We start from the raw sequence: 12,200 nt of genomic DNA, 5'->3' as shown, positions 1-12,200 counted from the left end.
AAGTCTAATAGGCAGCTGATACCTGGCTGCTCAGAGCATGGGTTCCAAAGAGATGTGAGCACCTAATACCTGAAAAGTAACCCTCTTTTATGTATCTTAAGATGGGTACCCAAACCCCACTAGTTAAGCATGAAAATCTTGGCCCAGCTTTTTAATTTGCATCACTGTAGTGATAACACTAGCACATTAGCTTAAAAATAATTCCTTAATCAGTTATCCAAACAGGGTTCAACAGTTTGGACTACAAGGGCAATAATCCAATCATCTCAACAGAGCAGGCACCATGCTGGTCTTTCCCTGAGCCCTCTCCTTGTGAGGGTAACCAGTGAAGCTGGTTGGAATTCAGATTGCTGTAACAGAGCATTAACTCAGCCATGAATTTTAAAGAGAGGGACTTCATCTGGGGCTCCATGACCCTAAGCTTAACCCTGCAAAGTGAAACTGTTCTTAAAAAAGTGGTAAAACAGTTTTGAATATATAGGCAGGAACAAGGCTGGCAATGAAGGAAAAGAAAAATGCTGTAGCCAGAAGCAATGCTGTGAGAGTTCATGCTTGTTGTCACTAATTACGTGACATAAATTCACATTTTTGTGAGAAACTACATTTGATGAACTGTAGATTTCCAGGTTCTAGAAAAAGGTACACAACAAACTATGCAACTCACTGATGAAGGCATTTATTAATTTAGACCCTCTTCGGATTTTCCCTGCATTGTGCCATCTGTCTCTCTCTCTTTCTCTCATACAAGAACATCTTCAAAACATGGAAGATCTTTTTTTATTGAGCGTGCTAAAGAACAGAGCAAATTATTAGCCCTGAAGTGGTGGTTTGTGTACTGTAGTTTAAAAACCTGTAAACTAAGATTACAACCATCTGCCTCTCCTTTTTAAAAAGCATTCACTGAAATGATTTACTGACTAACAACCAGCAGAAGAAGTTTTGTAACCTCTGGCATAATCTGCATAAAAATTGGTTAGAGTAAATCCTTGTGGAACCAAATACCTGGTGGACATCTAATGGCAGCTAAGTAAATATATTTCAGAAAGGAAAAAAACCGTTGGGCTTTGAGGCAGTGATTAAAAAGAGGTAACTCTCATTAATTATTATTATCAGTTGAGCTTCTTTAAAGCTTTAGCTTGCCCAGAGCACAAGTACAAATTAGGAAGATGCTATGCAGAATACTGATCTCCAGAACTAAAACCACCTTATGCTTGTTGCCATCATGCAAAGTGTGCAGACTTCTGGGAAAGAAAAACATATGTCAGTAGAAACCATTATGATACTCACACTGCAAGCACCAAATAAAAGAGCTAGCCCATTTTTTTATAGACTATCTGCTGAACAGAGATTACAAGCACATTATAATACCATCAAATCTTACAACTTTGACACACTCTCACAGTACCTAATGTTTTTTTGGAGATGTCCTCAAACTCAAAAATCAACTTCTAAGTACCTAAAAAACTAGTGATTGCTAAGATGAGCCTGAAAATGTCAACTCTAAAGGCTCAAACACCAAGTGGGAAAAATTCATATCCTACAACTTATTTTAAGTTTTTATTCTTGTTATTTTTTAAGGCAATCTCATGGTTTTGGGACCAGATGTGATTCTTGAATGTGAAAGAGTTTATGAATATAGGATAGAATGCTAAAGTCCTGGCATTCAAATTTCATTCATACTTTATCTCAGTAAGGATTTTAGTATTTGCTCCAAAGAAAAGCAAGTTGAAGGTAGTGAATATCAAAATTCTATTAGAGATTTTAACTGCATCTATGGGGAATTATTCCCAGAACTAATAACTGTATTTTCTATCCTCTGTTTTTGACCCACCATGTTAAAAGAGAACATTACAATCAGTAAATTAGAAAGATATTTAAAACTACATTACTACAAAATATTGTAGGTTATTACGTAAACATACACTAGATCATTCAAGATGTTTACTTCTTACTTTTCTCTTTGCTTGAACCATGAAAACAAAACACCAAGTTTCCCTTTTATTATTTTGCTAACTATTATGATGGTTCTTGTTGACACCACAGTATAACGTTACAAACGTATCATGCAGTTAGCACAAAGTAGTTGTTAATTACATTTATCTTTCAAATGTTTAAATTTCTATTCCTGCCATTTGCCCAAATACCATGGCTGTTTTTTAAAATTTGGTCAAAGTCACAGCATTACCAAAATGAGTGACAAAGTATTTTGGAAATCAAAATTTAATAGACATGTATCTCAGCTTACAATAAAAAAGAGCTTAAAATGTTTACAGTGGAGCTATTTAAAAAAAAAACCCAATGTTTTCTAATTAAAAATAAAATTTTATTTTTATTATGAGAAAATAAGAAAATGATGAAAGATTTGCAACTGCCTCTGCTGTTACATCTATCTTCTTTTCCACGTTATTATAAGTTGAAGACATCTCTAAGAACCTCTTAACAGCCCTAACGCTCAACTTCAGCTCACGTTTGGTGACAAGGATGGTTTCGAGTTTGCTCCCTCAATTTTTTTGTGCAACTACTACTTTTTCCCCTAAATCTTGGCCCTCTGAGAGCAGAAGGAAGATGCCAGCAATAAGTAATGCTTACTGCTCTCAAAGGTTTTTAATTTAACAGAATGCCTCTACACAGCACTTTACATAATCCTGCACCATTGTATGTGAGCACCTGAGTGTTGGGAAGAACGTTCTTCCCACAAAATGACCATCATCCTATCCACTTACCTGCCTGTGCAGGCACAAGGAGATGAAGAGTTGTGTAAATGGCTAATTTGTTAATGAAAATAGTGGCAATGAAGGTTAGAGAAGTAGAGCCCAACATGTGAGATTTTGTTTCATTCTACTCTGGCGTTGTCAGAAAGGGGAAGTGATAAAGGGAAGGACAGAAGTAGGAGGAGGAAGAAAAATGGATCAAATGCTTTTGCAGTGGACAGTCCTAAGCAGAGTATGTTTCATGTTTCAGATCAAAGGAAGGAACTTTTACACTGGAAGACAGATATTTTTAGCTAGATCTAAAGGCAGCAAGCACATGCTTATGGAGTACCAATATTCTAGCTCTGGTCTCAGACTGCTCAGAGAATATGCTTCTGAATGAGTAAAACCAGATCTGGCTGATTTGAGCTGTCTGGAACTGACCTGTGCTGTTGCACTAACTCTTTTTTTAAAACTCATTTTGGTTGACTTTGTTTTAATCAGCAAGAAGCCTTCACCAGCACAGCAAAAAAGGAAGGGAACGGACAGTATTGGGGAGTGGATGTTGTAGCTCCTGTCCAGGTCAGTACAGCTGTTCACACCTCAGGACACCCGCAGATGCTATCAGTGAGCAGGGCCTGACGTATTGAAACTACAGCTGAAGAGGACGGCTAATACTGTCACCTTTCCTGTGCAGACAAGCCAGGAAAGAAGTTAAGAGTAACAACTCTTCCCATGGAGAGTGACAAAGCATTCACCATTCCCTTTTCCAGCCTCCCAACAAAAATGCACTGGAGGCCAAATAAAGAAAGAATAGGTAACATCCTATATTTGTCCTTGCTGATAGCTGAGAGTATTCACTTGCTTTTTAGAAGAGTGATATGCAAGGAAATTCTGCAGTCACAGGAGTGGTTTTGTGCTGAATCAGCTTTCGGCAGCACATTCACTCTCCTTAGCAGCCTCCCCAGCATCCGCCACTCAGTCCTAGGCCAATATGAACCAGCGCATGCCAATTCAACTGAACAGAAGTGTACTGTATGTGCCAATGAAAATTAGCAGCTGGCCTAAATGGTTCTGATCTGTCTGCCACAGTTTTGGGAACCAAGCAGCAGAGACGCTAGCTGTTTGGACAGACTTTAGAGAAGCCCAGTCTCTGATGCAACTATCACAAAAATTTGAAGAGTTTAGGAATCTTTTCAATAACCTACTGCAGTGACCATGATCTCCTTCCACAGAGACACTTCCTAAATGACTAGTCAGCAAGAGGAATTGTGCACTCACCTCTGGAACAGACTCCTTGAAATAATTCTGTGAAGACAGATCAAGAATATTGGTCATTCAGGCATTCAGGATGCGGTTGGTGGATTAAAAAAAAAAGACTAGGCAGAGGTAAAGCTGGTGAATTTTTCATTATCTGTACAAAAGAAAAGGAATGAAAATTGTTTGCTGGTGCTAACTTTGACGAGGAAGTCCAAGCCATTTTGTGTAGGTCACTGAATCACAGGGGAAGGGGGGGGTGAGTGTGCACACACTGTGCACACGTGTGTCTATAAAGGTAGCAGTATTTTTTGACAAGTGTGTGAAAGCCTCATTTCTAATTACTGCAAGCCTACCAAGGGAAAAAGCTTTAATCCTCTTGCCAAATTGAAAGCCTCCCCCCATCCCGCTCTGAAGCTAAAGGCCTTGCTGTTGGAACAGCAGGATGTGAAAGCTCACTTGCAGGCTGCATGGGTGCTGCTTTTATCATGATGGCTGTATGCAAAACACCATTATTTACCACAGATAGCACAAAATCTCCCCAGAAGAATGGAGGAATGAAAGAAAGGCTCAGACAACTTTGGAATATACTTCTTGTCTGTAAAATCAGTGCATGGAAAATATTCCTCTTTTTTTTCCCTCTCCATACCCAAATGCACTACACACTACAGAGACATAAAGAGGGACCATCTTAATGGTCACATATGATTTTCTTCTACCGTGAGAGGGCTTTGTGCATAAAGTTACATTGATTTAACTTAAAATTTGATAATTTGATTTGCACACGGGTTTCATCATCAGTGTACAACTTTGCTTGTGAATGTTTTCATACTATATTTAAGCCAAGTTCTACATGTACATTTCCAGATTCAGGCTAACTGAACAGAAATTGTTTTCTGCTCATCTAACCAAAATGACAGAGTTTGCTACAGTGTTTATTAATAGGTTTCTAGGCAGACTGGAGCAACACTTATGCTTCTGGCCAATTCTAAGATTTGAAGTAATTTTCCAATTTCAAATCTTATCATCAATAAATGTTTCAATGTAGAAATCTTATAATTTTAAATGTTTCACTTCTGATTTTTAGGTGCTTATAAAAATAATTTTTGCCAACTTCTGCCCCCCTCTTACTTTCACCAGCATAACCGTCCTGCCTAATATGGATACTGCAGGGACACAAGTATAGTTAAGATCTAATAAACTGGCGAGCCTGAGCATGTAGAGCTTCTGAATTCAGTTTGAAGTAGTTACAATGTTAGTATGAAACTGTTCTAGCACATTGTGCCTCTATGCAAACAGGGAATCCAAAATTACTGGCAAACGCTGCAGCAGGTCTTTCCCAGACCAGAAACAACAATCAGTTGTTAAATCATTTTGGGGCAAGGGATCAACTGATTCCTAGAGGAGTTAGTCCTAGACCTTCCTGACAGAAGCTGGCAAAGTACAGCACTGACATACACCAGTATCACCAATAATAAAATTGGCTGCTGATACCAAGCATATGGGCAGGAAAGAACCACCGAGAAAAGGGAAAAATTAGCAGGAGGAGTTTGGAAGCTTTGAGTGGATGAGGACATTTTGCTTAGCTACAAGATAAGCCTGATTCAGTATAAACAAACAAGGCTAAGAGGACTCTCAAAGTTCAAAGGCTTCTGATTCAGTCCATGAATTCTGAAAGAAGAATCATGACGAAGTCAAAGCAATCCTGATTCTTTCTTCTCTCCTCTTTCCTCTTTCTAACCCAGTTTACTTTTCAGAAAAAATGTTAGGAAAATGTTTGTATTCTGATGGTATTGTTACAAGGCAACCCTGAGAAGCTCAGAAAGAATGTTTGAAGTAGGTAGATTTGGATAATTTCTATCTTAGATAGAATTTGCTTAGCATGAGTAGCTGCACACTTGCTTAGCATAAGTAGCTAAATTTGCTGAAGCCTTAGGCCGCGCTCCTAGTTCGTTAAGAAAAGGCCTCAGAGCTGGTGCAGGCTGGAAAGATAAGGGAGTTACAAGCAGTCTGCATTCCTGTGCCCCACTCTCCAGAAGGGAGGATGCCAAGGCTGAGAAATAAGGCCTGTTTGGGTGCCAGGACCTTGGGAAGCAAAGCCTCCTCTCACTGTTGAAACAGTGTTAATTAAGGGGTCTGGATTATGTCCTCTTCGTCAGGACCTTGGGAGATAACGTCTACTGACCTAGCTGGGGCAGTGTTAATTGATCAGGACCTTGAGAAGCAGGGGTGGGACCCAGGGAATGAAGAAATCACTAACCAATCAGTGTACAAGGGAAAGTCGCAAATCTGGCAATTTGTTTGTATAAATGCTACCTGAAAAGTTGGGGGGGTGTGCTCGATTTGTGGGAGACCACCGAGCACCCAGGCTTGCGCAACTCTGAAATAAATAAATAAATGTCTCTCCTGAGTGTGTAATTATTGGCTCATTGCACACCGGGCAACGAATCCGCTTTTCGGACAACAGTATTAGTGTTTAAATAGCTGATCTTTGTACATTTATAACTGATCTTTGGCCATCGGTGCTTTGGCTAAGCACCTTTTGGATTATAAGGTGCTTGGAATAGCTCCAGGGAAAGGGGAATGGCAGATAGAATAGTCCATTACCACTTCGCCACGATAACAGGAAAGTGCTGAGCTGTAAGATATGACAAAATACACATAAAACTTGTTGGTACTTAGGGCTGAAATAGTCTCACAGAGTTCACCAGTGAGGGACAAGAAGTGCCTCAGGAGTTTATGTGAGAGTTTGTCTTTCTACTCCGAAACTAAGACTTGAGATGACAACAATAATCTCAGTTATCTCCATCATTTCTTCTTTAGATCCCTTCTGCCCCCTTTTCTCTTTTCACTGTACTTCCACTTAGGCATGGATGAAGTGAGCCTGCATATAAAGGGGGGGGGGGGGTTTAGCTCTACATTAGTATCACCCACTGCATCTGTCCTCTTTCCACCTGCATCTTTGGTCTGGATGCAAAGGTAAGACCAAAGCTTTCTGCCTGTGGAATTTTGGATGTTAGCTGCCCAGTCAGAAAAATATCTCCAGCTCAAAGTCTCCTCATAAAGGCTAGAAAGCATGCAAAAACCTACCTAACACGGACCATGGACAATGATGTGCCACAACCCTGGTATGTGGCTAACGCATACTTTCACAGTTCTGACTTACTGCATACGTGCTGCAGTTCATTTCCTGAAAGGGAGCTGTTACACAGTAGCATACATCCTTGCGTCACTTGCTGTGGCTATACAGCCCAGTTGCATTGACCCTTCTGTGAAAATACTCAAAACTTGCAAAAAGGAGAATAAAAAGCAAGCCCTATTGCAAACAGTGCAAATTTGTCTCTGTTGTTTAGATGTCATGGGGATGAGACTTCCACTAAGGCACCTAAAACAGTTGGGCTGGTTACCTGTGACTCTCAATTTCTCTAAGAATGGGTCAAATCTATAGATGCTAAAGGCTGTAACACTGGAAACTGGTAAAACAAAGTGGAAGGAGATGCTGAAAGAAGAACTGAGGAGCAGTTAACTATAGCTCTCAAATTTTGCAAAACAAAGGGAATCCTGATTAGATCCAACAATATGACAGGGATATATACTCACAAAGGAAAGCAGAGGACAGTAACATCAGTTGCTAATTCTGCACTCAACACTTTGGAATCTAAAAATGAGGCCTGTTCATGGCTTTTTAATTAAACTAGCTTTTGAGATTAAACAAATCAAAATAAAACGACCAATGTTCTCTTCCCAGATAATTCAAGGAGGTTATCTTCCAAACCCTGCTCAGCAAGAAGTCCTCACAAATCTTGCATTCTTGTTTGCAAACCAGCCAAGCTTCTGCAGGACAGACAAAACATACTCTTATCTGGAAGATGCGCTCATAGCCTAATGGTTAAAGCAGTTTCCGTGCATCAAAAACAGACTGAAGCCTCTCAGCCTGAGGAAGGTTAAGAACTAAGGTCTTTCACTGCTTCAGGTGCTCTGACTACTGGGTCGTATCATCAGAGGCCTCTCCTTTCCATGGGCAAAGTCTGAAAGATGTCCATGGCTAGTGTGCCATGGACAGTGTGCCACACTGGATCCAAAGCTGCAGCTCTGCTGGAAGAGCACCAAGCACGCTTTGCCAAGGAGGCCCGTTTGGGTCTAAACACAAATACAGCACTTTCCATCTTAAAATCAGGAAGTATGTTTAGGACAAGTAAGTACTGTGGTGGTCCCTTTCATGGATGGAGACTCTAAGATGATACGACATTAAGCAACCTAACAGAACAGAAGGAGCATAAAAACAACTGGTTTGAGAAATCGGAAGTTACATATGGGATCTAATTATGTAGTTCCTGTTCATCATTTAGATTTGTTTTGATATCCCCTCAGACTATATGATGAGATGAGCACACCCGTGCTTCAAAGGCAGTGTGATTTCCATATTCTTATTATATTATTACAGCTATTTAAAACAGAGTGGTCTCTAGAAGACTGGGGAAATAAAGCTGAACATCTACTAGACTAAAAAGTTCTGTAGGGGAACAGGAGAAAACCTGACAGGCACGAGAGCTTGCTGTGGCCCCTGACTCTAGGCCTCGTTCCAGCTCAGTTGTTTTTTGCCGCTGGCAGTGTTTAGTGCCTCCCTCCCTAGGAAGGGGCTCCCTCTGAGCAGAGCCGGCCTGCTCTCTTTGCTGCTGGAGCAGCCAGTTAGGCCGGTTAGTCCAGTTAAGGGCCCCACCACCGCGTACTGGTCCATCTGCCTGCCCCAGGCAGTGCCCAGGCCCCATCCGTCATCATGCTGAAAAGGACTGATGAAGGCTGAGAGCCTCAATGACAGACTTGAGAAGAAGACCCACAAGGGATCCTTATGCACCTGCAGGTCCTAAGAAAATGAACTGCTCAAGGCTTCAGTGCAGACAGGTAGGATCCCTGTTTTTTCAGCTCCCTGCTATAGTTGTTTCCCAGCAGAGACACTTGTTGAAAGCTGCACAAACCACCTATGGCCAGTCACAGTCACAGCTCAGACATTCTTGCCCTCACTCTTGCACTCCCACCCCGAATCCATGCTGACTTTTTTCCCCTTTGAAACTGTCATGTGGTAAGTGCCCAGTTTAGACTAGATGCCACTTGAAGGAAGCAGCATTTCCGTCATTTTCTGATTGAGAAACTAAGAAAAGTAGCTGTTGTTTCAGAATGTGGTTTTCAAAGTAGCATTTAGCCCAGTGACAAAAGGTCCTTCTTTCTGCTCTAAAGGATTAACTAGAAGTAGCCAGGATTAAAACTCTGGTCTGGAAAAGATCAAAGAGATAATAGAGAAAACCTCTCAAAAACTACAGCCTAATTGGGGGTTGCAGTTCCTAACTTACAGGAGGTCAGCTTTCACAAATTGGATAGATATTCTCAAGGAAGCAAGAGCGGGCAGATGGGGAAGAACTGTAACTCTTAGGGTCACTAGTGGAGTTCCTGCACAGCTAAAAAGCTAATCTTTTTATAAAGCTAATCAGTACTGTCATGCCAGTGCAATAGGGGTCATGCATAAAGCAGCAGTGTTGTTAGCAGAAGTCAGCGAACACGACTAAATGGCTAGCAGGAGGGAAACGGCACGGTCACCATGTTTTCCCTCCTGGGACCCAGGATGGGCACATTACTTACCAAGGAACTACTAAAAGAGTATGGAGACAGGTGCCTAAACATGTAGAGCCAGAAGGGACAAATGACAACAGAGAGGTTTGCTTTTGCAAGTAACAAGAAAAATTGAGGTAAGGAGTTTCATGTATGTTTTTAAAAAGCACTCAGAAAATAATAAGCCACAAATTCCCAGTGACAAAAGAACCATGATGTTAGTATGGAAGAGATGCAGACAGCTGATTTGCGCAGCATTTGAGTGACGGAAGAAACCTGCTCCGTTAGCTCTAACTTGCCAATGGAGGTGCACACATGTGAAAATCGCTGTATTCACAAATGTAGCTGACAACTTTGCAGTGTTGCATCTGTTGTGCAAAGGAGCCATAACTAGCAAACAAGGCAGAAAAGTAGCTAGCTTTACTGAAATGGTCACTGTGTGTTAGCTATTTTGTTGGCTCACAGTATCTTAAGTCTAGGGTTCAGAAAGCCCTGCATACGCATGCCAGCTCCAGGGCTTATCTGCTGAACGTACAAGGTGTTCCCAACCCAGCCGAGAACAGGAGCTGTCACACAGGCCAGCCTATACACAACAGGCAATTAGAGTGGAAGCCAGCAGCCTGAATTAGTCGCTACACAAGGCACGTGGAAAGGTAGGTACCTGATTTCCAAATCCTTAAAAGACCTATAGTCTTACATGCAGGGACAGCCAAAAGAGAAATCCCAGTGTAGGGTATACTTCAAATTCTGCCCCTACCCCAGCCCTAAGATAATAACCATGTGCTTCCTACCAACTGGGACCGATATTTCTAACCTGCTTGATCTCTTCCCCTTTTTTTCAACAATAAGAGGAGGAAGAACTGTACTTTCTTGAGAGAAAGCTAGTAATGTCTTTGAATAGCGCATTAATGTATTGCGTGAAACAGCTCAGTTCTGTCTCCTGCACAGTGCAATCCAAACTCTTTTATCTCCAAGCCCCATTGCCACATGCCACAAAGGCACCGGTTATTTTGGACAGCGGGCACTCTGCTCCGCTCCTGGTACAGCTCTCCCACCTCAGCGAATGACACTGAAGAGCCACTGAGTCAAAGACATGCATTCCCGCTTAAAGGGGGGTGCTCAACATGGGAGCCAAGGGAGGTGACGGAGGAGAGCTGCTCTGAACACGGCTTTGGTAGTCTGTCCGTGGAGATGTTCAACCCAGCAGCTGTCCTTAGAGAAGCACCTGGAGGCCTTTCCTGTCCTCCCCTCCAAATGGAGGCTAGCTCCTGCCTCTCTGTTGCAAAGAATTTCTAGAATTCTTGTACAGCAACAGAGCTTCAACAAGAAGGGTGAAGCATGCCAAAAGAGGAGGATATATGTCGGATCTGCCCTCAGGCAGAGGATGGAGTTGAATGAACGCTCCCATGACCTGGGTGAATGCTCCTAGCAGCGAGCCACTGGATTAAAGGTGTTGAACAGCAACCTGCCACTGTTTTAAAAGCAAACAGCAACCACTGCTGCAGTTTGGGCAGAGTCTAAGCTAGAAATATGCCTACAACAAAACATCCAGGGCACATACTCAAATCAGATGTCGACTTCTCAGCCCTATCAGACTGAGGCATTACTGAGCACCTGCAGAAGCAAAATGTTTCAGGATGGAAACCTTCAGTGTTAAAAAAAGCAGGGGGAAGCCTCTGACATCCAGGAAGCTGGACTCTTCCAGGGTTAAGAGCAGGGCAGTTTGTGCCTCATTGAATCCCACTTTGTCAGAGCACCCTTAAGTGCCTTTTAGGAACTTTATATCTTGGCTATCTATTTTTCTTTTAACATGGGCCTAACAATCTATGTCTGCCTTGGAAAAAAATAATGCTAAACCATGCATTGCTTTGAAAAATGTAAAATGCAGCCCAGGCGCCAAAAATCTCGCCATCCATGGAAAACATCTTATTTCTTAGAGGCTCAAAGAAGGCAGACTGAGGGTAGAGAGAGAAGAAGTGGCTGCACTTCAACACCTGCAAAGGGCCTCGAGAAGGCCAGCTCCGCGGCAGCAGGTAGGGTTGGTCATGGCCTTGGGGCTCCTCCAACTCGCCTAGGGGCCTCCAGGCAGGGGGATCCCCAGCAGCACCAGGGCACTGAAGAAGCAAGCAGGAAGGACTGCGGACGGGCACCTGTCCTCCCCCCAGCATCACCCTCAGGAACGAAGCTTGACGTGGTGCTTTGAAAAGCGAGGCTTGGCTGCCTCCTGCAGAGGCCAGCACGCAGACCGCCTCGCCTCCTGCAGAGGCCGGCACGCAGACCGCCTCGCCGTCCTCAAGGCGAAACACGCGGGCCCCGGGGGCTACGCCTCACCCGTGCCTGCAGGTGCGCCTTGAGAGGGGGAGGGGCCCGACGCTCCCCTACTTCATCACCGAGTTTTGCCCAGGGCTCCTGCACCGCCCTCGCCTGCCGCCCTGCCCAAGGCGGCAGCCCCGGGGCCGCCGCCGCCACCGCCACCGCCACCGCCGGGGCGCAGCGGGCAACGCCGGGGCCGGGGCCGCCCCACGCCCGCCGCCGCCCCGCGCTCACCTCCGTCGGCCTGGCCCGGTCCAGACCGCTGCGCTGCACCGCCGCCTCCCCGCGCCGCGCGGGGCTGAGGGCGGCCCCACCCTCGAGGCGCAGCGGCGCGGC

The 12,200-nt window shown here is 43.6% G+C and overlaps 1 protein-coding gene across 1 annotated transcript in view; it reads right to left on the bottom strand.

The window, feature by feature from the left end:
* TLR5 (toll like receptor 5) overlaps positions 1–12,200 on the bottom strand; it is a 14,940-nt gene extending 2,740 nt beyond the window's left edge. The window contains exons 1-2 of the mRNA XM_026094737.2: positions 12,099–12,200; positions 3,972–4,104 (exon numbers count right to left, since the gene is read on the bottom strand). The gene's annotated coding sequence lies outside the window, so the exon portion shown is untranslated. The remainder of the gene's footprint in view (positions 1–3,971; positions 4,105–12,098) is intronic.

Source organism: Dromaius novaehollandiae, chromosome 3, assembly GCF_036370855.1.
Source record: "Dromaius novaehollandiae isolate bDroNov1 chromosome 3, bDroNov1.hap1, whole genome shotgun sequence".
In the NCBI taxonomy this organism is placed as follows: domain Eukaryota; kingdom Metazoa; phylum Chordata; class Aves; order Casuariiformes; family Dromaiidae; genus Dromaius; species Dromaius novaehollandiae.
This window is presented reverse-complemented; position numbering and strand designations above follow the sequence as displayed.